The 26,593-nt window shown below is 37.9% G+C and overlaps 1 protein-coding gene across 1 annotated transcript in view; it reads right to left on the bottom strand.

Annotated features, from left to right (window-relative positions):
• Positions 1–26,593, bottom strand: part of PRKG1 (protein kinase cGMP-dependent 1) — an 884,536-nt gene that overhangs the window by 769,082 nt on the left and 88,861 nt on the right. The window lies entirely within an intron of this gene.

The raw sequence follows: 26,593 nt of genomic DNA, 5'->3' as shown, positions 1-26,593 counted from the left end.
ATGCACTTTCCCCTCAGCCCCCTTCTTTCGGAGGGCTACTATCCGCTCGGCTCCCCTCCTGCTTCTCCGCCTCTCTCTCCGCTCACCCCATTAGCCAGCCTGCCAGCGGGAGGTGAGTGGGTGGGCTTTATTGCGTTCCAGGCATTTCCCGCCCAAATGGCACGCCACGTTTGCAAAGGGGGGGGAGGGAGGTGTTTGGGGGGAGTGGGGGGCGGGTGAGAGAGGAGCCGCTTTCGAGCCATTGGTTTTGGCGGGGCGGAGAGTTTCCCCCCCCCAAGTCGTCCCCCACTCCCCCAGGCAGAAGCGCGCTTCCCCATAGGAAAAATAATTTTTTTAAAAAAAAAAAAACGGCGGTTCTAGCCGGGCTAGCGGCAGAACTTCCGCGCCCAGGATGGACCCGCCAAGTCACCCATACGTGCCTATCCGCCAGCAGCGGAGTGTGTGTACAAAACGAGAGGCTTTGCTTCCCCAGGGCAGTAGAGCCGCGTCTCTCATTAGTGCCGGAGAGGCTGAGGAGAAGGCGTTGCGTGCCTGCCAAAAAGTCGTTCTGACAGCCTCACCTGTGGCAGAGATGAGAATATCGGCTGCCTCAAGCCCCCAATTCTCCTTAAAGCATTGCCAGGCGAGAAACAGCACTGGCTTTCTTTCTAAGCCTGCCTAAAGCAGGCGAAGCTTTAGCTGCAGGGCCGAGAAGAGATATATTGATAGGGTTGTTTTACACCCGCATGGCCGTTCTAGGCTGCCTGGACAGAATTTTCCACTGTTTCTGAAAGTCCCCCCCACTCCCCCAAAGCTTTTCCACTTTCTCCAACCACCTGAATGCTCGTTTCGCAGAGCCTGGAAAAAATGGGGGAGAACCAGTGAGTCAGCAGTCCACCTGCTTCAGGGTAGTTAGGAAGTGTGGGGGGGAGGTCCCCTGTCACAATCAGCTATGAGTGGGAAAAAACCCTCACCTGCCCTGTTGGGCTGCTATGGGGAAAGAAGACCATTTCCTAGGGCTATGAGTGAGAAAGCTTCTCCCCCTCCCCCCCCCCCCCCCCGTTTTAAATGGCTTTTGGAAGATGAAGGCTGAGCCCTCAGAGACAGAGTTGGAAGGGATCTTGGAGGTCATCTAGTCCAACCCCTGCTCACCAGGACACCTCTACTAGGGATTCGAACCGCAGAACTGCCAACCTTTCTGATCAGCATCTTAGCCACCTAACCAGATGCTAAGCAGTATCCACAGAAAAGGCTGTTGAGGGTTTTTATCTTTCTGGGTTTCAAGCAGTGGTGGGTTGCTTCCGGTTCTGTCCGGTTCTTTAGAACCGGTAGAAAAAGCCGCAGGAGGCTCCGCCCACCCACCCCCAGATGTCATAATTGACGACCGCACGCTCCCGTTGCAAACCGGTAGTAAAGGTAAGTAGAACCCATCCCTGGTTTCAAATGTGGCAACTCAACGGCAAGCTTGCAAGTTAACTTGCCTCGATTTTGCTGAGTTTGGGCCCAGACCTTCCCCTGATATAATCAGAAGAAACAGGTGCAGCCATTATTCAGTATCAGATCCAAACTCATTTAGCTCTCTGCTGTCCCTTCCCAGCAAATCATGTATGACTTTGGATTCTGCACCTGGACCCTGCTTGGCCTAGACAGCGTTCATTCCCACCTGCAAGCCAAGGTTTTACTATTGGGGAGAAACAACAGCAAGGCTGCTGTAACAACAGAGAGGAGAGAGGGGAAACCGAATTAAAGAATGTGACAGAGCGTATAGTACATACATTTTGCCAAAAGGCAAAAATAACTTCATACAAGACACAACTAAGCTTACACCTTTCAAGTTCTGCAGGATTTCTGCCTTGGGCATTGATATGCATTTATAATACTGCAAATCCCACTACATGATTAAAATACAAAGCTGCTTTTAGGGCCATTCAACATTCTGTATTTTATTTCACATATATATAGATATATAGATAAATATATACTGTATATATAGATTGATAGATAGCGAAAGAAACAGAATCACATGATTAAATGACATGAGTGACTATCAGACTTATCTGATTCAGTTTCAACCACAATAATAAGGGATAACTTGCATGAGTCATGGCAGATATAATACCATGAGAAAATTTCAGTATACGGTTAAAGCTGTCACTAAGCCTTAGAAGTTTTCAGAGCCAGCGGTAATCTTAATTTGTTCACCAGGCTTTTAATTGAATCTATATTGCTATGCATCTCTTTGTTCCTGTTTTGGATTTAAGATGTTATAATGCTATGGTTTTTTAATGCTATTTTGTATTCTGCTTTGATGTTAGTATGGTAATAATGAAAAGCAGATATTTTATAAATAAATAGATCACCTGAGCCAAAACATTCTCAGGGGAATCACTTGACAAATTTGACTATCTTAGCTACCTGTGAGAAATGCCAAATTTCAGAGTCCAGTAGTAGCTTTTAAGACATTTAAGCATTTTTAATATAATGGGCATGAGATTTCGCCAGCCAAGCCTTAGATACATGGAGCTTAATGGGTGGATTTAAGACAGCTCATAAAACCTATCCTGTATAATAAAATGTGTTAGTATTATTATAGAGTCTATTTGAATTTTGGCTATCGTAGACTAATTTGACTGTCCTGTTATATTAAAGAAATGAATAGCATTCAAGGATTAGAGTTAGAGTTAGAACATGCACCTGATGCTGCATCTATACTGTCACCTTCAGTTTTCACCAGTGAACACAGAAAGCTTCATGAAAAGATATTATGGTGCCTGCAAGCAACAGGATAATATTCCTCCACCTCCTCTGTTTATGAATTTTTGTAGCATTTGATTGGGCTTACAGTGCAACTGGGGAGAGGATCAGGTTTCTGGAAAGATATAGTCAAGCAGTTTGTATCAGCCTTCCTTCCATTGAGCACCTGTAAACTGCCATGTTCCAGAAAGAGGGCTGTGAAAATATCTACAGACCCCTCACATCCTGGACATAAAATGTTTCAACTTCTGCCCTCAAGACAACAAGATAACTAATTTCCACAATACGCAAACTATCTAGTAGGGCTGTATTACTGTTATCCTTCTCTTCTTTCCTATTATCCATTTCCTTATCTTATGACTATAACTTTGTTGCTTGTATCTTACGATTTATATTAATTGTTTTATTTAGTATCCTAGTATGATTTATGTTGATTGCTTATTTAATATCATATGACTGTCACTAAGTATTGTATCATATGGATTTATGATGAATGTATTTTATGATGATTATAATCATGATTTATCACTTGTTGCTTTTATATGTACACTGAGAGCTTATGCACCAGAGATGAATTCCTTGTGTGTCTGATCACACATGGCTAATGAAGAATTATTCTGTTCTGTTCTGCTCTGCTCTGCTCTGCTCTGCTCTGCCCTTCCCTATCCTATCTTATCCTATCCTATCCTATCCTATCCTATCCTATCCCATTGCTGAGCACTTTGTGTGTTTACAGGCAGTTCTCAACTTATGACCACAACTGAGCCCCAAATTTAATTTGCTAAGCAAGGCAGTTGCTAAGTGAATTTTGTCCCATTTTATTACCTTTTTTGCCACAGTTGTTAAGCGAATCACTGCAGTTGTTAAGTGAATCATGCAGTCATTAAGCAAATCTGGCTACCCCCCCCCCCCAAATTACTTTGCAGGTCAGAAGCTGGCTGAAAAGGTTATAAATGGTCATCATATGACCCTGGGTTTGGTGCAACTGTCTTCAGTTCATGCCAGCTGCCAAGTGCCCAAATTTTGATCACATGACCATGGAGATATTGCGACCCTTGTAATGTGAAAGCTAATCATAAGTCAATTTTTCAGTGCCGTTATAACTTCAAACAGTCACTGTAAGTTGAGAACTATGTGTATTTTTCATGCTGGTTTTTAGACTGTTTCTCAAAACTAACCCATGATAAACTCCTGCATCCATGTCACATATACACAGCAGACTAGTGTGCTGGGATGGGCATGAACATATGCAGAGGGAGGATTGTTCAATTAAAATAAAAGACCCTGAAGAAATCAGTGGTTCACAGTATTTAAGCTCACAGCACTGCTCTATGCCTCATAAAGAAGCTTAATGAGTTATACTTTTCTTCTGTGGAGGAGTTTTCAGGGGGAAAAGAAGTTGTGTTAGAAAGAGAAAATGGACATGGATTGCATGAGCAGGCTTTATGAGAAAAATCTAATCTCTGATTGGTCTTTCTTGCACAAAAAAAGGAGCTGGGTGCATCCTGCATTTTAATGGAAAAACAGGATATCTCCAAAAATTCAAAACAAAAATTAGAAAGCGCTTGATTCAGCTTCAGAGTCATGGTAGTATGCATCTATTTTATTATTACTTAATATTTTAAAATTGTTGACTAGAGAATCAGGAAAAAGAACAGCAGGTTAACCATTAACCATTTTCCCTTAAACATTTTTTTCTTCTCAAAATCATGCTCTGATAGTTTTCAGTCATCCAAGAGGAGAAAAAAGATAGAAGTGCTGGAACAATCTGAAGCTGAACCTGCTTAAAGCTGTAGTGATGAGAGTAGATTTTAGGAGGAGCCCTTTTATTCTATCACCTCTTACTATTATTTGACAGCACAGTATCAGCAGTAGAATCCTTCAAGTTTTTGGGTTCTATAATCTCCCGGGATTTCAAATGAACACCTAACATTAAAACTGTAATTAAAAAGGCACAGCAAAGAATGTTCTTCCTGCGTCAACTCGCGAAGTTCAGACTGCCCCAGGAGTTGTTGATACAGTTCTACAGAGGAATTATTGAGTCTGCATTTATATAGTCTATAACTGTCTATAACTATTTGATTTGATACAGCAACCAAACAGAACAGATACAGACTCCTGTGGATAGTTAGGACTGCAGAAAAAACTATTGCAACTAGCATGGCTTCCATAGAAGCCCTGTATATTGTGCATCTTAGGCTAAGAAAACATTTAAAGACCCCTTATATCCTGGACATAAACTGTTTCAACTCTCTTCAGGACCCTGCTATAGGGCAATGTCTACCAAAACAACTAGACGCAGGGACAATTTCTTTTCCTTGTGCCATCACTCTGCTGAACACCTAATTCTCACAATACTATTTTACGTCCAAGGTATATTTACCCATGGCTGTAATATTATTATTATTATCCTTCTCATTTTCTTTACTACCCCCTCTTTTTGATATCATTATTGTTGTTGTTGTTGTTGTTGTTGTAATGGTAAGAGAATACCTGTCTGACCTTGATGAATATAAATCCCCAGGACCTAATGGATTGCATCCCAGAGTTCTGAGGGAGCTGGCAGATGTTATCTCAGAGCCATGGTATCATATCTTTAAAAAACCTTGGAGCATTGGGGAACTACCAGAGGATTAGAAAAGAGCTGATGTGGTTCCCTTCTTCAAAACAAGGAAAGAAAAAAAACATGAAACTACAGACCAATCAGCTTAACATCAATACCTGGGAAGATACCGGAAACACTAATAATAAAAAAACCAGATCTGTGAACATCTAGAAACAAATAAAGCCAGCATGGTTTTGTTAAAAACAGTTCATGCCAAACCAATCTTATTTCATTCTTTGACAAAGTGACTAAATTAGTAGACTAGCAAAATGCTGTGGACATAGTATATTTAGACTTCAGCAAGGCATTTGACAAAGTAGACCACAATCTAATTCTTGGTAAACTAGAAAAATATTGGATAGACAGCATCACCAGCAGATGGATTTGTAACTGTCTGACAAACCATACTCAACCAGTGGTTCTTAATGGAACTACCTCTACACGGAGGAAAATAAGTAGTGGGGTACCACAAGGTTCCATCTTGGGCCCCATACTCTTCAATATCTTCACAAATGACTTAGATGAGGGAATAGAAGGGGAACTCATCAAATTTGCAGATGATACTTAGCTGGCAGGAATAGCCAACAATACAGAAGAAAAACTCAGAATCCAAACAGATCTTGATAGACTTCATTTCATTTCATTTCATTTCATTTCATTTCATTTCATTTTATTAGATTTATATACCACCCTACTCCCAAAGGACTCAGGGCAGTGAACAGCCAGAAAGATAAAACACACAAACTATAAAATTTAAAAGACAATATAAAAACCCATTAAATAATTTGGCCCAAAACAATTTAAAACACCCCTAATGTTTTAAAACCAATTTTAAAAATTACAATTAAAAGGGAAGTTAGGCCAGGCCAGCCTGTTGAAATAAATAGGTCTTGAGGGCATGGCGGAAGGTGCGTAAATCCGGGATCCTCCGTATCTCCGGGGGGAGCTCATTCCAGATAGCAGGTGCTCCCACAGAGAAGGCTCTCCCCCTGGGGGCCGCCAGTCGACACTGACTGAGAACAAGTTATCCAACAAAATTACATTTAATGTGGAGAAAAGCAAAGTTTTACACCTGGGCAGGAAAAACCAAAAGTACAAGTACAGAATAGACAAAACCTGGCTCAAAAACAGTAACTGTGAGAGGGATCTTGGAGTCCTAATGGACAATCACTTAAACATGAGTCAGCAATGTGCAGCAGCAGCCAAAAATATAATCCTTGGTTGTATAAATAGAGGCACAGAATCAAAATCACTGAAGAATTACTTTATAAAGCCTTAGTAACACCACACGTGGAATACTGCATCCAGTTTTGGTCATCACATTACAAAAAAGATGTTGAGACTTTAGAAAAAGTTCAAAGAAGAGCAACTAAAATGATTAACGGCCCGGAGATTAAAACATATGAAGAACGGTTACAGAATTTAGGTTTGGCTAGTCTAGAGAAAAGAAGGAGTAGGAGGGACATGATAGCAGTATTCCAGTATTTTAGAGGCTGCTACAAAGATGAGGGCTCAATTTATTTTCCAAAGGACCAGAGGGCAGGACAAGAAACAATGGATGGAAACTAATCAAGGAGAGAAGCAACATTGAATTAAGGAAAAATTTATTATTACTCTGTTGCTTTCCATGTACACAGAGCTTCTGCACCAGAGACAAATTCCTTGTGTGTCTAATCACACTTGGCCAATAAAGTATTCTAATTACTGTACTGATTAAAATAACTATTTGTAGAATAAGTACCTGATTTATAAAATTAAGGAATTCCTTCTCTGCATACCAATTAACTTCTCTTATTCATAAATCACAGTTACACAAAAAACACTTAAGTTTATTTCCCTCTGTTCTTCCAATGCAAACAGCAAAAAGAGGATGAATGAAGAAAAGGCAAGGGTGTCTGAGGAAGTTAAAAAAAGTCAAGGTGATAACCATATAGTGAGGCGAGCAGCATATAAATTTAATAATAAATAAATAAAAATTAATAAAATAATAACAATTGAATACTGGGTTAGTTTTCTATTGAAGAGCCAAGATTCCTTATTTCTTCTTACTGTGCCAAGTCAGATCCATTTTACTTGGATGAAGCTTTGCAATGAAAAGGCTGGCACATTAAGTTCAGCTGGTATTTGACTTTAAACAGTTCTATTTTGTGGTGACTTTAGGATCTTTTTGGATTTGCATCTTTATTATTACATATGGGAAATAATTTGTTTTCATTGTTCACTGTCTCAATCGCTACAGAATAAAGAAGATGAACTAAAGACGGAAATCAATAATTCATCCAAAGGCTCTCAGAAAGGAAGCTGTGAAGTGAACTCTGGTGGAAAGATTGCTATAATGTCAATGTATTATGAAGCACAAGTTTCGGAAACTCATTTTATGGGTTTCGTTTTTCAGCCGGAAAAGAAAAGCTACAGAAGGTCATGGTTGTTTTGTGTAAATCTCTGTAATGCTGAGTTGGTTGCAACCTTAGAATAATTTGCTTCAGTCTATGGAATTAGTCCAAGCACTTTATCCAAAATCTGTTTGAAACATCTGTATCTTTTTTCCATTCACACCTTTCTCAAAACCAAAGTGTACACAAACTTTCCTCCTACTGTAAATTACATTGTGAATATGAATTCAGCAAATTAAAAAGTGAATGAACGCATGTTTATTTCCAGATTCATCTCACACCCAAACGTGCGTATTTTGGATCAAGGACAGACAGACAAATAGAAACAGTCTCTGCTCATAATGCCAGAGCTGCTCTATTTTCACAACTATGGAAAAGTTTTTGTGCACGTCTAGTTGTATGGGGAATTATTTTCAAATACAAGAAAGAGCCACATGAGCAGTTTTGATGACAGTATTATAAGGATACAAACAGATTACAAAGAGTTCCAAATGAATAACTTCAAATTAGATATACCACTAGCAGTACAACAGATGAAATTTAATTCAAGTATAGTTGTTGTTGTTTTTGAGGGGGGGGGATGATTTGCTTTTCTAGTGCTGCACAAATTATTTCAAAGGTTCAGAAAGCAGTTTGTGGATACCTTGAAAGAAAATTGGCCAATGTAGATTTGGCTAAAGTTTTCTCTGAGATTTATTTATTTTTATTGCATGAACTGATTAGAAAGAAAAAATAAGAAAAATTTTAAACAAGTACAGTTTAAAAAAAATAAATATCTAATGTCCTGTATATCCAATAACTGGCTCAGCTACTTTGATTTTCTATCAGCATCAGGTAACAATATTTTTATTGAGACAAAATATTGATTGTATTGAGCTGACTAATTTTTGAATCATGCCTTGTGTTAATATGTGGATTTTACTGGAAGTCTTGCGGTACTTTTAACTTACTGCCTTTGTAATTTAATATATACAAAGTTGTCACTGGCTTTTGGAAATGGATATTGTTAGTCATGTTACGCAGTATATGAATAAAGTGGAATATATATCACATGTCAAACAAATAAACCATGTCTTAAGAGTAATGTAAAAAAATATTGTTGGGATCTCAGAGAAAATATGTATGAAAATATCACACAGCCACAACATATCTGAGGATAGTGTCTGGCAGTAACAAGAATAACACAGAAGTCATAATAACAAAGACTATATAAGTACAATTGTACTAACTTTTTTAAAAAAAAATTAATTTATATCCTACTTCTATTGTTTTTACAAATACAGGTAGTCCTTGAGCCCAAAATTTATGTTGCTAAGTGAGAAATTTGTTAAGTGAGTTTTACCCCATTTTATGACTTTTCTTATCTCATTTGTTAAGTGAATCACTGCAATTGTTAAATTAGTACCACCATTGTTAAGAGAAACTGGCTTTCCCATTGACTTTGAAGTTCACAAAAGGTGATCTCATGACCCCAGGATACTGCAGCCACCATAAATAGGAACCATTTGTCAAGCATCCAAATGTAAATCACATGACATGGGGATGCTGCAATGGTCATAAGTGTGAAAAATGGTCATAACTCACTTTTTTCAGTGCTGTTATAACTTCTGAAAGAAGATGCATGTCATTTGAACAACAGGAGAGGCTGAAAATTAAAAAAAATGAAGATGCTATCTCAGGTATCTAATTTTGAGCACTTTAATGAGTAATTAATTTATGGGTGGCTTGTAACATCACCAGTATACAAGTATGCACTTTCCTCTTGCACGTTTTCAATTTGCTGTGCCGTGCAGTCTTATTTGTCTGCACCAGGAACAATTTATTAAATTTGCAATCCTAATGAAATACACATTAGCTTCAACGTGGTATGGATGTGACTGATAGATCACTGACATCCAAAGAGCTTGCAGAGGTCATCTTGAAAGCCCTTTCTGAGATCTTTGAGACATCACAGAGGACGGCATGGGGTGACTTGAGGAGGACAAATATTCTTCTTCTTAAAGAGAATCTAGATAGGCATGTTGTTATATTGATGCTAGATTAAACACTGGAATTATTTTTAAATATTTAGGAGAGAATCCATGGCTGTGTAGTAAGTAGTATAGTTTTATCAAAATAGTCAACCTGATCATGTTTTTTTTAAATAGAATGTTCGGTTTAGTTGATCATAGGAATGCGGTAGCCATGGGTTATCTTGGATTATCTTGATTTCAGTAAAGCCTTCGACGAAACCTCTTATAAAATGGGAGATGGGAAAATATGAGCTGGACTATGTCACCATAAAATGGATACAAATGTGATTGAATAATCATACTTGGCATAACAAGCCAGACTGGAAGGAAGTGTTGAGTGGTCCCAAAGGTGCTTTTTTTCAAAAGTCAACTGGACTTTCTTTGTTTTTCCCTGAAGATGTTTTGCTTTTCATAGAAGAAGCTTCTTCAGTTCTGACTTCAGAACTGAAGAAGTTTCTCGGATGAGAAGCAAAATGTCTTCAAAAAAAAAAAGAAGTCCAATTGCCTTTTGAAAAAAGCAACTTTGAGACAATCATGACTGAGAATCTTCACAGACAAGTGTTGGGTGGCATATTCTAGAACTTTCTTCTTTGCTGTTCAACATTTATAAAGGATTTGGTGAGGATTCTTAATAAACAATTACCATATTTTTCAGAGTATAAGACGCTCCGGGTTATAAGATGCACCTACCTTTTTTGGTGAGGAAAACAAGAAAAAGAAATCTGCCTCTGCCTCCCAGCAATTTTGCCTCATTGCAGCAAACAGCAAATAGCCTGCTTTACTTTCATTTTCGTTTTCAGCATAGCTTGATTAGCACAAGAAAAAAAATCTGCTCCCAGCAATTTCCCTCCTTGCAGCAAGCAGCAGAGGCCTGCGCAAAACAGTTGAAAGCAAAGCAGCTGAGAGTCGGGAGGCCGATCCAATCAACTTGTGCTAATTTAGGCTGTGCTGAAGCTGAAACGAGCTGTTTCTTCTTGCTGCTTGCTGCAAGGAGGTAAACTGATGGGAGGCAGAGGCCAAATAGTGGGGGCCAGTGGGTGGACAAGGCTACATTCGGTGTATAAGACGCACCTAAATTTTCACCCCCTTTTAGTGGGGGGAAAGGTGCGTCTTATACTCCGAAAAGTATGGTAATACATTTCTGGACAGTGCAAAGATAAGAGAGCTTTGGAGTTGCTAGTCTACACAAAGTTGTGCAATTATCAGCTTATAAATGGTTGATAAATTGCGGCTGAATTGGTTCATTTGCTCAAAAATAAAAAGTTACAGTTAAAGAACTAGAGATAATATTCATAATTCATTTCTGCCACTGATGGACAGTAATATCTTTTTTTTTCTCTCTCTCTACGTGAAAGGCTCACACATTGAACAGTTATTGTCACAGTATTTCACCAAGTAAAATTCACCAAGCCCAAGAAATTGCTGGAGAAAAAAAAGGTGAGTGCTATTCTGATGTCATTTTTTCTTCTTCAGAATAATCTCATGCTGATTTACTCAAATATCATGGAAACTACATTTTCTGATGCAGAGGTTCCTGAATGCTAATTCAGAAGGAGGGGGGGAATGGGAAAAACATTTTTTTTTCAATCAATAACAGCATAAGATGCATAAAAGGTCAAGAATGATGAGATATATGAAACATCACATACTCTTGTGTCTTGGAACTAATAGACAACTCAGGATATAGGAACATATAGTGAAAGCTTATCCCATCTATAATTCATAAGCAAATAATGATTGCTAAGATTGCTGCTCTTTTCAAAGACGTTGGAAATGAGCATATATAATAAAAAAAGAAAGTGTTAGTTTCCGTCTTAAGATAAACTACTTCCTACCAGATGACGTCACCAATTGCAGCTGATTAATTGTCTCTTTGTTGTAAAGCATATTGCCTAATCCCTAATACACATTGCTTACCACACAGCAACTCGACAAATGCATATTTGCTTTGGCTTATGGAGCCTCAAATTTAGGTTAATTCAAAGCAGGATAATTAATAGCAAATCTATGACTATATGGCAGGGGAGCATACTACTTACACTAATGCTTAATCTAAAGGGTCACACAGTCACAGAGTTTTGAAGAAGTCCTTTACCTATCTAGGGCCAACCTGATATGGAGGAAAGGCCACTGATTGCCACTTTAAGGCATTTATTCATCTCAAATACTCAGACAAAATAACTATCAGGTATGAAGAATCAGACCACACAGTAAGAAAAACCAGAAAGTCCAGTTACCTCTGGAAAAAAGCACCTTTGGGACAACCTGGATGACTGAGGATCTCCATATGCAACCACACAATAAGTTCCAATTAAACTGATTTATTAATAATAATAGCTTTATTGTCATTGTACGTGTATACACAGTATATCCATACAACAAAATTCACTTAACCAAAGACCAGGTCCAACACACATAACAATCCCCACCCACCATAAATTCCCCATCCCTAAACCACCCAAACATCCACACAATAGACCAAGTAATGCTGTCCAACAGCTCACTGATGGTGGCTCTTTAGTTCATTGTTGAGTGCAATGATAGCTCTGGGATAAAAACTACTCAGAAAATGTGTGGTCCAAGTTTTAATTGTTTTGTATCTTCTGTCAGAAGGCAACAGTCCAAAAAGATTGTAAGCAAGATGGGAAGAGTCTCTGAGAATGTTATGCAACACAATTGCATACCAATACCACTCCAGAGACTGGTAAACTGATTTATTGCTCATGCTTATACACAAGAATCTAATAAATTTACAGTCAATGCTACATTGGTGCTAGCTAAGAGTTAACAGAATTTAAGAGGGGCTGGACTTAGACTTCCTTGACTCTTCCCCCAGGGTCTGTCTGTCTTATTACAGTGACCAAAAGATTTGAAGCAGTGGTGGCTTTAAACTTTTTTTACTACCAGTTCTGGGGGCGTGGCTTGGTGGGCATGGCATGGCTTGGTGGGCATAGCTTGGTGGCGTGGCAGGGGAAGGTTACTGCAAAAATCCCCATTTCCCCCCGATCATCTGGGACTTGGGAGGCAGAGAATAGATGGGGGCGGGGCCAGTCAGAATTTTTACTACCGGTTCTCTGAACTACGCAAAATATCTACTACCGGTTCTCTAGAACTGGTCAGGATCTGCTGAAACCCACCTCTGATTTGAAGTTTACCTCTAAATCAAATTATTTGACCATGGTGAATATCAAGTATTTTTTTAATCTAACATCAAGTAATTTATTTATTTATGTATTTACTCACTATTTTTCATGCCCAATGTGCATGGAGGAAAATAAAATAATATATGTGTCTGAGTGGTTTTATAGTTTTTAATGCATCTTATTAAGCATAATCTCTACAATCTCTGTAATTTTCATTGCATCTATTTCTCTGGAATTATGAAGGCTACACCAATCAGAAATATCAAATATCAATTTTCGGTGCCTATTAATTTTATTTTATTTCTTAAAATGAGCTAACTTTTTTAAAAGTATGATAAATACCTACAGTCTATAGCAGACCCAGATTCTCCAACAAACAGGTTGCTTGCTGTTTTCTGATTTGGATTTCTCCATAACAACATAATCAATCATAGAGGCCAAATTGCAGATGGTATGAAGTTGTATGACTTGCCTCCCTTCTAAATAATAGAGAAAATATGACAATTCCATACTTCTTAAGGTATTTGATTTCAACCCTCTCATTCCAAAGATTGCCATATAACAGAAGAACAGAGTTGGAAGGGACCTTGGAAGTCTTCTAATCCAACCCCCTTGGTATAGACATGGAAGACATGGGATCTGGCCCATGGGATGTCTGGATCTGGCCTGCAGGGCCGCCCTGGAAACAGCTAAGGACTGGCCCTCAGTGCCTCTGCCAGTGAAAACGAAGCTTAGGAGGGCTGCGTGCGGCCCTCCCAAATTTTGTTTTCGCTGGCAGAGGTTTGCAGGAGGCCATCGCAGCCAAAACGGAGCTTGGGAGCCCATTTTCGCTAGCAGACCGCTCGGGTGACCGCAAGCGCCCCCCCCGGTGAAACAAGTGACTTCGAGCTGGCCACACCCACCCTGGCCCCCAAGGTCAAATACAACCCTGATGCAGCCCTCAATCAAATTGAGTTTGACACCTCTGCCCTATACCATTTCAGATAAATGGTCATCCAATCTCTTCTTACAAATCTTCAGTGTTGGAGCACCCACAACTTCTGGAGGCAAGTCATTCCATTGATTAATTGTTCTAACCATCAGGAAATTTCTCCTTAGTTCTAGGTTGGTTCTCTCCTTGATTAGTTTCCATCCACTGCTTTTTGTTCTGCTTTCAGATGCTTTGGAGAATAGAATGAACCTCTCTTCCTTGTGGCAACCCCTCAAATATTGGAACACTGCTATTGTGTCATCAATTTATATATATTGCAATTTGTGATAGCTGGAACTAAATTTTCAAGACAAGGCTTGGCATCCCTTTATGTGAGACTGATAAATTCCCTTTATGAGAAAAATCTGGAAATTTAAACTTTTCTTCCCCAACTGGCATTTGAAACTATTTCACAAAACAAAAACAAAAGGAAGGGAATTTCTTGAACTTAACATTTTAAACACTGCGGGGGGGGGAACCTAAACATTTTTATGAACATATATTTTACAAGTTTAATAATCTTAGGTATATCCCTAGGTATTCACAGCTGAAGACAAACCAATCTATCTTTAAAAAATTCATTTTTAGAGTTTAATAACCCCCAGAGGCATCAATTCAGACTTAAGCCAAATAATACTATACCTAGAAAAGATTCAAGACTCATCGGCTAAATATACTAATTTTGGTATGGAAAATTCAATTTTATCAATAAATACCAACATCTGTTCTCCAAAGAGAATTATTATATAATTTTTACTTGCACATATTGAGATAATTAATTTTAGCGTTCTGCCTAATTGCATGCGCTCACTTTCTAAACTCAGATTAAGCAATGGAAAAGTGAGAAAAACCAGACTGTAAACATCTCTCCAAGAAAAATGGAATTAAATTGGATCTCCCTTGGCAAAAAAAAAAAACCACCTTCAATAGTTTATTCACTGAATACTTGGCACATTTCAGTTTCTTCAAAATATCTGGAAGGGATGAGTAACAAATGAAGACAATAAAAAGTAGTGTTTCTCTTTAATTGTTCTTGTTCTAATGACTTTTTTGCTAATTGGCTATTAAGAAAATGACTCATTACATTAAAATGTCCATCAATTATCCAAAAGTCATAGGTTAAAAAGGACAAGGTGGTTTACACAATCCTGGCATATGTCACAAGCATCAAGATTAAGCCATAAATTTAAATTACAGGAAAGTGTATCCTTTTCAAAAGATCTAATCACAATAAAATAATGGCCTCCTTGCATTTATTATCATGCGCAAAAAAAGAAAATATATGTTAAAATAGCAAACCCACATTTTTTTGTTCTTTGCATAACCACTAACTTAAATTTCTCCACTTCATCTTTCTGCATTCTTATCCTAATTTATTAGATCTTTCGTTGATATAATGCTATATCAGCCTTTGGTATGCTTTATTTATTCTTGTAGAGGAATCCTAAACCCTTAGTTCAGCATCATACCATTCAAAGAGTTACTTTAAACTGAGTAAGTGGATTCCTTAAAATAATAAAAAAAAATTGTTAAATTGCCTTATTCTTTCACATTTTCATGTATATACTATATTTTTTATTGAAGGAATTCACATTTGGTCTTTTGAAAGTATGTCTCTGGTTCTCTTACAAAGGTTCATATTTTAATCTACTCAGATTGTATTATATCCTCTGAAGACATTTATGCATTTGATCTTTTTTTACCATTCTGTTGCTAGAATGAACTTACGAAATACCTCTTTGTAAGCAGCTATGTAAGGCATTCTGAAATTCTAAGTTATGCGTTTAAAGCATGATGCTAAGGAAAAGTAAATAAACTTGTAATAATAACAACTATAAATAGAAAATCAACAATTTAACTCATATTTCCTTCATGTTTCTAGGTTCTATCATATCTCAAGACTTAAAATGGACACCTAACATCAAAAACGTCATCAAAAAAGCACAACAAAGAATGTTCTTTCTGCGCCAACTCAGAAAGCTCAAACTGTTCAAGGAGCTGTTGATCCAGTTCTACAGAGGAATTGTTGAGTCTGTCATCTGCACCTCTATACAGTAAGTGTCTGGTTTGGTTCTGCAACCAAACAAGACAGACACAGACTTCAATGAATAATTAGAACTGCAGAAAAAACAATTGCTACCAACCTGCCTTTCATTGAGGAACTGTATACTACACAAGTCAAAAAGAGGGCTGTGAAAATATCTACAGACTCCTCACATCCTGGACATAAATTGTTTCAACTTCTACTCTCAAAATCACGCTATAGGGCATTGCACACCAGAACAACTAGACACAAGGACAGTTTTTCCCTGAATGCCATCATTCTACTACACTCTAAAAAACTAATTCCCACAACACTGTCAAACTATTTACTAAAACTGTATTACTATTATTCTTCTCATCCTTCCTATTACCTATCTCCTCCCACTTATTACTATAATTTTGCTGCTTGTAACTTTTCAATTTATATTGTTTTATTTGTTTCCTAGTATGATTTGATTGCTTATTTAGTAACCTATAACTATCACTAAGTATTGTATCTTATGATTCTTGATTAATGTTTTTTTCTTTTTATGTACACTGAGAGCATATGCACCAAAGGCAAATTCCTTGTGTGTCCAATCATACTTGGCCAGTAAAGAATTCTATTCTATTCTATTCTATTCTATTCTATTCTATTCTATTCTATTCTATTCTATTCTATTCTATTCTATATGGTGCCCTATAATTGTATCTATAAGATTTCAATTTCCTCGGCTAGCATAATAAATTTTTAGCAGTTTTCAGTGCACTTAGTATGCAGTTCCAAATTAATTAGATGATAGAAGATGATAGAGATGATAGATGGCTAGAGATAGATAGATAGATAGATAGATAGATAGATAGATAGATAGATAGATAGATAGATAATATCATATCTCAGGGCTAGGTCTAAGCCTACAATTGTAGTATTGTGGAAATTTGTAATGGTTTTAATGTCATAATTTCGACATCTCTGTAAGATGCTCACCACAACCATACTTGTTTCCTGCTTTAAATATAAAATGAAGAAAGACAGAAAGAAAATAAGAGTAGAAATAAGAGTGAATTGCAGCAAATGTTCCATGTACTAAAAGGAATGTAATACTACACCATTTATTCATTCCTATCCAGTATGAAATAAGCACTAAAATTAATTTCAGAATGTAGGCTCGTGATTTTTTTTTAATTCAGAAAAACTTCCTTAGAAGGTGGCAGGCTATTAGTGTAGAATTATTCCTGACTACCTGCTCAAGTTAGTAGCGCTGCTACAAAGAAAAATTGGATAACTACAGGCAGATGGCTGGCAATTAATAGGACTAGAGAGAGGAAGGGAAACCAAAGCCATGCTAACAGTAGAGGGGGGGAAATCACCTGAGACAGTGATTAAAAATAATGATGTGCTGCACTATAATTGGTAATAAACTTAGCTTTTTATATCTTATTAGAGTAATAATGTCTGAACAGCAAAGAGAGGAAAAAAACAATGGGAGACATGTAATTCCAAAGCAAGAGATGACTGCACAAAAAAAATAAAATTATAGTCAGTTCTGCTTTTCTTGGCCATTCTTTCCTCCATTACAGTGACAGCAGTTGTCAAAATAACGAAAAGAATAATATTGTTATCTTTTCATTGCTCTTCCAAATTGATTAATCTCAAGGGGCTTTGCTGTGTAAAAGAAGAAACAGTTGCTTACTCTGTGTTAGTGGCTAATTTTCCCGCAGCAAGGGAAATTTTGGCAAATCAGTGGGCACAATTCAAGATTGAGAAATTTCAAGGGCACTTTCACACAGATGGCTGGGCTAGTGGGCGTGATCATTCATAAAACATCCATGTATCAAATGGTCAACTAGGAAGATCCTCCAGCTCCTGGAATGTTCTCTAGCCATTCATATTTGTCTCTTTTTTTGATACATTAAAAATAAATCATTGGGTTGCACCTTCCCTCCTTCCTCATAGTCTATTTATTAAATTACAGATTAACAGAGTTGGAAGAAACCTTGTAGGTCAACTAGTCCAACCCCCCACCCAAGCAGGAGACCCTACACTACTTCTGACAAATGGCAGTCCAATCTTTTCTTGAAAGCCTCCAGTGATGAAGCTCCCACAACTTCCGAAGGCAAGCTGTTCCATTGATTGTTCTCACTGACAGAAAATTTCTCCTTATTTCTAAGTTGAATCTGTCCATGATCAGTTCCCATCCATTATTCCTTGTCTGGTCTTTGGGTGCCTTGGAAAATAGCTTGATCCCATCCTCTCTGTGGCAGCCCCTCAAATATTGGAAGACTGCTATCGTGTCTCTCCTGGTCCTTCTCTTCACTAGAATAGCCACGCCAAATACCTGCAACCGTTCATCATATGTTTTAGCCTTCAGTCCCCTAATCATCTTAGTTGCTCTTCTCTGCACTCTTCCTAGAGTCTCAACATCTTTTTTATAGTGTGGTGACCAAAAGTGGATGCAGTATTCTATGTGTGGTCTTACTAAGGCTTTATAGAGTGGTATTAGTACCTGACTTGATCTTGATTGTATCCCTCTGTTAATGCAATTTAGGATTGCATTGGCTTTTTTGGTTGCCGCCGCACACCATTGGCTCATATTTAATTGGTTGTCCACTAAGATTCCAAGATCCCTCTCACAGTTATTGCTATTAAGCCTAGGTGGGTTCAATTAGCATTCATTTCTGTGAATAAAGATTTTGTTTAAGGCCGGTCCCTTGCTTTATTGTACACTTGCCCAATTTTTTTTTTAAATTAGGAAAATGTTTTAAAACATTCAGATGGAGCAGACAGCCTAGTGGGTAACAAGACAAATATTCATAGGCACATAGTTGTCTCTAGGTGCCAGAATGGGAATCCAGATCTTCAGCCTGGATGGATTTGCATTGCAAGGCAATAGAATAATATTATCAACTATATTATAAAGGGAAATGGAAACAGCCATTCCATGGCAGAATGTAGCATCAATTTAAAAAAAAACACACACAAATAAAAGAAACTGGAGTGAATAAGGGAGTCGATAATTTATTTTTAATGTATTTTTAAGATTATCTGCAAGGATGCACAATAAGCATCAGAGAGAAGTAATTGTAAGACAAAGCCACTTTATGCTGGTTTAAAATATAAAGTGAAATGTGCAAGAATATCATTCAGAGCCAAGCAGTTTCAAATCCTACTAATTATGACAGGAATATTAAACATCACTTAAACATTTCCTCTTTTATATTAATGTGATACACTGGCTGGCTTGTTTTTCAGGTCTTCAGCATAATTATACCACAAGTACCTTTTCTACAGATTCAGGAAGCCTAACAGAATTATATTAACTCTTTTATAAATCTTAGCCAAAATAGAAATTAATTTCTTTCTCTCAAGATTTGGCTTTTTTCCTAATGAGACGGGTCTAGGCCAAAGCATTCTACATTACTAGAAAGCAAGCCATTTTTCTTATCATTCATTCTGCCTTGGTTGGCTATCCAGGGTGCCTCACATAGGCCCAAGATTTTTGCATCACCATTTCACTCTGCCAATTCATCTACTCTCTCAGCACAAGAGTCTGGAGCGGATGCCTTTAAAATCTTTATTCATACTTGAGCTTTGTACTTTTATATCTCATTTCCTTCCTTGCAACCCTATTAAAATGAACCGATATTGACATACATGCTAATGCCAAAGCATCTCAGGACCTGTCAATCAGTCACTACACTATTGGATCATAGAATATTACCGCATTAAATCTGCACATGTACACCAGCCCTGCAAAAGACAAATCTAGAGGATTAGAAATGTTGCCGTTTTCATTTCAAAATCAAGATGAATGACATGAATGTTGATGCAAAGCCAAGAGCCAGGAGTAGCACTACAATTTTCATGCAGATTGCAGGTTTCTTTTGCGACTAGAGACAGGTTCTGACTTCCAAATAGAAGATAATTAAGCCAAACAGTGACACATTTTTTTAGTCAAAAGTTAGCATCCTCTGGAAATGATTTTAAGCAATTCAATCTCAACAAGGACATTTTACATAGCCAAATCTGAACAAAGTCATGCATTAGGTTTCTTTATTCAGAAACATAAGCATAGTTTCTAAATTTTTGGCAAGCCAGCAAAACTCCTTAACTGCTGTAACAGGTTTGGTTCAGACTTTGAACAATAACTCAAGCAATCCTGAGAAAGGACTTTGGCCCAAACAGAAATCAGGAGCAGTGCAAAATAATTAAAAGGAGGAAGTAAAACATAAGAATGAAATTAGACATTATTAGATCCTCGGGAAGTCTGTTCTAACTACCTCTTTGAAAATATGTTTTTTTTTTCACAGACTTCCAAATGTTTCATCCCAAAATTGGATCAGAATGAAGTGAAAATAATCATTTATTCTATGGATCGTCTTAATTTTCTCCTTTTCTTTCCATTCTTTTCATTTTTTTCCATGCTGCTGGTTATGAGGTGTTGAGAAACAATTAGTCCATCAGTGTATCCTGATAGTCATTCCTTCATCCAGTATGTTCCCATTTTGATCCTTTCTTAGTTGCCCTGATGTTCTTTTTGTTTCATGTTTTTTATTTGTTAAATTTATATTTCACCTTTCCTCCAGGAACTCAAGATACCTTAATGTAGCAATCCCACTTCCAATTTCATTCCATACAAATAATAATGCATAGTTAGTTGGGCTGAAAGAGAATTACTGCCTGAAATGACCTAGATAGCGTCCATTACTAAGAAGGAACTTTAACCTCGATCTTCCCAGTGCTAACCCAATCCCTGAACCACATTAGCTCTCAATGCATTTATTTGACATATCTCCTGTTATATATTTACTGAAATCAAATGTACACAGAGAAATATAATAACACACACAAAACATACAAACAGATATAGAGCTGAATTCCTCAAAGGTACTTCAGAGGATGAACCCAGTAGTTGTCTATAAATCTTTAAGGCAAATTGCACCTTTTCCCACAACATTGCCCTGAGTCTTCAGAGAGGGGCGGCATATAAATTGAATTAATTAAATTAAATTAAATTAAACAGACAGGTAGCTGCAAAAACGCAGAGCTCTTTTAACCAGTTGCAGATCAGGGTTATGTTTGTGCTCTCCTCCAATCTGAAGTACCTTTTGGAAATGGAATCTAAAGCACTACACAGCAGTGGTTAAACTGGTGGGTTTCAAAATTGTTTACTACCAGTTCTGTGGGTGTGGCTTGGTGGGCGTGGCAGGGGAAGGATACTGTAAAATCTCCATTCCCACCCCACTCCAGGGGAAGGCTATGGCAAAATCCCCATTTCCTCCCGATCAGCTGGGACTTGGGAAGCCGAGAATAGTTGGGGGCGGGGCCAGTCAGAATTTTTACTACCGGTTCTCCGAACTACTCAAAATTTCCGCTACCGGTTCTCCAAAACTGGTCAGAACCTGCTGAAACCCATCTCTGCTACACAGTCTGCACAAATTACACAATCGCATATACAAACACACAGCTTTTGTATATTTTCCTATATGAATGAAATGTATACGGTAATTTCAAATTTTCCACACACAACTCCCTTAAATTAAAACCATTTATTTATCTTGTATGTTAGCCCAGATGCTAATATGTGATACAGCATAGAAGATTACTTCATTCCTGGGAGTGATGATCTCTAGTTGTTGAATTAAGTTTATTTGTTGTATGGAGTCAGGCGGTGTCAAATCAAGTTAATACACCAACAAATTTCCATCTCTTAGTAAGTGGAGCTAGAGGTTCAAGGCACACTACAGGCTAAGAGTCAATCACAGAAGCATCCTTATTGGCTTCCCTGGGAATTTACTCCATTATTCTCTCTTTCCAGTCCTTCTTCATCAACAGTTGGATAATTGCTTTGCGGTTGTCTATAATTTGACCTTAGAACCTCCCTTCTGAGGTTACCACTTCAACCAATTGCAGTAGACACTTGACTTTGGGCTTCTGCTTTTTTCCTCAGCTTCTGCTATCTTTCCTTATAGGCTTTTCACATGTTAGCTCAGTTGCTTTTATGCCTGGAAAGCTGTTCATTGCCCTCTCATAATACGGAACCTATCATAGTTTATCCTTTGCTAAAATTTCAGCCTATCAATTGTGGATTTCTGGCAGTAGCAACTAGATCCATTGATCTATCAGACCTTATGCAGGACTCCAATCTAATCCCTCTGAAAACATGTCTTAATACTGAAGGATGGCTGGCTATGAATCAGACGGAGCTTTCTTCTCTTTTTCCAATATTGTTTTGGACATTTTGACAACTGTTTCCACTTTTCCATTGCTCTGGATGTAACAGGGAAAGCAGTTTTTATGCTCAAATTCCTACTGTGTCCAGAAAAAAAATGAATCCTTCTAGGGTAAATTGTACCTTGTAGTTTAAGAATGTAACAGCCATGGTGGCACAGTGGTTAGAATGCAGTATTGCAGACTAACTCTGCCCACTGCCAGCAGTTCGATCCTAATCAGCTCAAGGTTGACTCTCCTTTCCATCCTTCCGAGGTCAGTAAAATGAGGACCCAGATTGTTGGAGGCTGATGCTTAGAGGGTGCTAAAAAGTGCTGCGAAGCTGTATATATGTCAAATGCTATTGCTCTTACTTTAATTTTTTTCACTGCAGCCACAGTGACACTTCAGCTTACAGTTTACTGTTTGAGATCAGCTATATATCACTAAGTCTATTTCACACAAAAATTAAGATAATAAGACTACAGGGAGAAGATAGATTTTTCTGCTGCCATAAACAACAGATCTAGTCTCGTCGTTTCCCAGTCTCATTTTCCTTTTTGTCCCCCAATGATATCAAAAGACTGTGGTTTTCCATGTATATTTCCAAGTGGGAATTCATACCATGTTGACACGCAGTTATGCAACCCAATGCCCTATATAAGAGAAATATGTCCTTGTCATTAAGCATAACCCAAGGCTTCACTTACTCCTGAATCAAATGCACACACACATCGGACTCTCTGAAGTTCTTTTTCTAACAAGTGGAGTTGAGTTTTCAGTGGTAATTTATGCTTTATTTCAGTCAACCTTCCAGGATGTTACTTTTTGCTTATAGAAGTTCACCTGGTGAAGATATTCACCACTGTGGCAAAACTTGACCTTATTTTGTAGCCTTCTTTGTAACCTATAAACCCATGATGGAGAACCTATGGCACCCATGCCACAGATGGCACATGGAGCCATATCTGTGGGCACACGAGCATTACCCTAGCTCAACTCCAGCGCACATGCGTGCACTGGCCAGCTAATTTTTGGGCCTTCGGGGCCAACCAGAAGTTGGGAAACGGGCTTTTCCGGCCTCCGGAGAGCCTCCAGGGGGGTGGGGAAGGCTGTTTTCACCCTCCCCAGAATCCTAGAAAGCACCTGGGGAGGGCAAAAAACAGGCCTACCGGGCCCATCGGGCCATCACATGCCAAAAGTGGGGGGAGTGAGGAGGGGTCACGCATGCATGTGCAGTGGGTGGGACGCATTGAATTATGGGTGTGGGCACATGTGCACACAACCCCTCCGCTCTCCCCCCACTTTTGGCACGTGACGGCAAAAAGGTTAGCCATCACTGCTATAAACAATGAAGAAGCTAAATGGGTATTTCAGCATATTCATATTTCCTCCTGTACAAAACTTTTTTTTCCCCACTTGGCTTAGAGAGGGATGTTCTGTTTAAGTATCTGCCAGTATGAGTTGTTGACCTGGGTGATATTTGCACACATCATAACTATTGTAATCTCATCTGCATATGTTGAAGGCACTTTGGGGCACTCTGCAATGGTTTCCACATAATAGTTTCCAGACATTTATGATCCAGTTGGATCTATGCTGTCTGACCAAATGTAAACTGATGGAAGCTTTCCATGCCAAATTATACAGCCAACAATTCTTTCTCGATCTATGCGTAACCTCATTTAGTTTCAGATAATGCTCTGCTGGCATACACCATAGGTAGCTGTTACTGTAACAAGGCAGTTCCTAGCCTAGCTCTAAGGCATCACCCTGTAATGCAAATTGCTCTGCTTTTTCAATACCATGTTTCCCCAAAAATAAGACCGTCTTATATTTTTTGAACCCCAAAATAAGCGCTTAGCCTTATTTTCAGGGAGGTCTTATTATTTTGGGGCGTGTGGAGCAAGATGGGGCTCCTCTTGCCATCTTACCAGATTTCCAGCTCTGCGTTAAAAAAATTTCAGGGAGAGCTTATTTCCGGGGGGAGGCTTATTTTAGTGCATGCGCTCAAAAGCCCAATTGGGCTTATTATCAGGGGATGTCTTATTTTTGGGGAAACAGCGTATCTTCATAGAACATAGAATAATAGAGTTGGAAGGGGCCTTGGAGGCCTTCTAATCCAACCCCCTGTTCAAGCAGAAGACCCTATATCATTTCAGACAAATGGTTGTCCAGTCTCTTTTTGAAAGCCTTCAATGATGGAGCACGCACAACTTGTGAAGTCAAGTTGTTCCATTTATTGATTACACTGTTAGGAAATCTCTCCTTAGTTGCTTCTCTCCCGGGTTAGTTTCCAACCATTGTTTCTTGCCTTGCCTATTGGAGCTTTGGAAAATAGTTTGAGTCCTTGTCATTGTAGGAGCCCCTCAAGTATTGGAATATTGGAATATTCATTGATAACCTGAATACAGCGAGTCTTATGCTTCCTTCAAACAGACTTCCACGTTTCTTGGTTTCATTCCTTATGTATTCACCATGATACAACTAAATTCATTTGATATTTCCAGAATTATTGCTATCACACTTCACCAGCTTACCACAAGCACCTGTAGACATACTTTAGATGTTGCCACTGGGGGTCAAATGTATTTCTGTGGATGATTTACTTTAATTGCAAGATAATGCTAAATAAGACAAAGTCATGGGACATCCATGGTACAAGAATGTTCTAAAGTACTAATCACAAAAAAGTATTTTGTCAACGTATTTGGTCTTTAGTCATAATCTTGTCAAATATGACACAATGAATATATTAGAAATATATTAGGTTTTATAAAGGACTGCTTTATGGTACGGGACTATTAATTTTATAAGTTGTTCTCAGTATTGTTTGAATAAAAATAAATTCTAAAAAATTAAAGTATTGTACACATGAAGTATTGTACACATAAAGTATTGTACAAATTTGCAATATATATTATATCTGTTTGCCACAGACAGTCGCTCTACATTTTATTTCTAAAGATTTAAACAGGAATTTTAGAATATCACTCTGCTCTACTACGATAGCTGATCTCATACATAAATAGGGTTATAAGCCAGATGAGTAAAATGTATCACATTTATTTGCACACCAGCTTTTAGCCTATAACTGGGCCATTTTCAATTCATTTTTTGCTAGGACCAAGAACCTACCTTCACTCATCTCAAAGCACCAGAATGTCAGTTTTGGGACCTTCTAGCAAATCCCAGCAATTGCACTTCTTCTCTGTGTGTCTCTGTGCGTGCATATGTTGCATAATACATTATTATAGCTCTGAGACAGTGCAATAAACCAAGTTAGTGCATTCTTTAAAAAAAACACCACAGCAATAACAATAAATGAATATTTTAGTCATATTTTCTTTTTTTATAACCCATTTAGTATATTGCTTTTCCTCTGCTGACTTCCAAGACTGATCATCTCTGTTATGTGAAGTATATGGGCTATTTCTCCAATAGCCTTTTAGATCAAGCAATGTTTCTCTTCCTATCAGCAACATATCACTTGGCTATAATGATTTCAAATTACAAATCTTTATTGTTAAAATTTTTCTTTAGCGGTATCAGCATGCAGGCATTTTAAATAAAATAAATTAATAGATGAGCTCCTGTGTTACAGAAGGAGACAAGTTGAATTACTCTGGAAACTGGATCAGTTATAAATTAACATTACAACAGTTCTGTACTTAATTATTTTATGGAATGACAAAATGGAATGGAAATAGCTAAAACCTATCTCTGATTTATTTATTGTCACCGAAGTAATTGAAGTCTTGCCCCATCCCAGATAAATGGAATAGAGAATATAAAGTTAAAAATAAGAAGCAGCTTCTTTTAAGCACATATTCAGCCGAGAAATCAATTTTTAATATCAACTTTGTCCATCCTGCTTTTCCTGTATTGTTTTTTCTCCAGCTAGAAAATGAAGAGGGGAGATTTTTCCTTTTTGTTTTTGATCCTATCAAACAATTGCAAAACAAAATTCTAGCTAATTTACTACAGAGTAAATACAGAGATGATGTCAGTCTATTTTTTTTCTGCTCCTCCCAGTCTAAGCAATCAGTTTGTCCCTCTCCTCCATCCTTCTGTGGTATCACACCAGCTAAACCATTATTTTATTCTTAACTTTCTCATGTTTCTGGATTCAGTATAGCAGAGAAATTTTGGTTTCTAGGCAACTGTTATCTGATATAGAAGAACAAATGTGGGTAAAGACCACAAAGAAACAAAGGGCCAAAGTACCCACATGAGTAGTGATGGAGTTACTACTCCTACAGCTAGGTACCCATGTGAAAAAGCAAGAGAAAACACCCATGTACAAGTGTTGTTAGCCTTAAGACAACTACTTAGTAAACCAGTTCTGATATACCTGCTTAACATATTTATTCAAAGCACATTTGCAAGTGGTATGCATATGTTTCATTTTTCTTTTATCTCCTTTTAATTCCTTTAGCCACTTATGAAAAACAGTATGGCTTGCAAACTAAGTCCCAATTATTAATCTGGTTAATTCTGAATG

The sequence above is a fragment of the Pituophis catenifer genome, unplaced genomic scaffold, assembly GCF_029215685.1.
Source record: "Pituophis catenifer annectens isolate HBS135680 unplaced genomic scaffold, rPitCat1.0.hap2 SCAF_6, whole genome shotgun sequence".
NCBI lineage: Eukaryota > Metazoa > Chordata > Lepidosauria > Squamata > Colubridae > Pituophis > Pituophis catenifer.
This window is presented reverse-complemented; position numbering and strand designations above follow the sequence as displayed.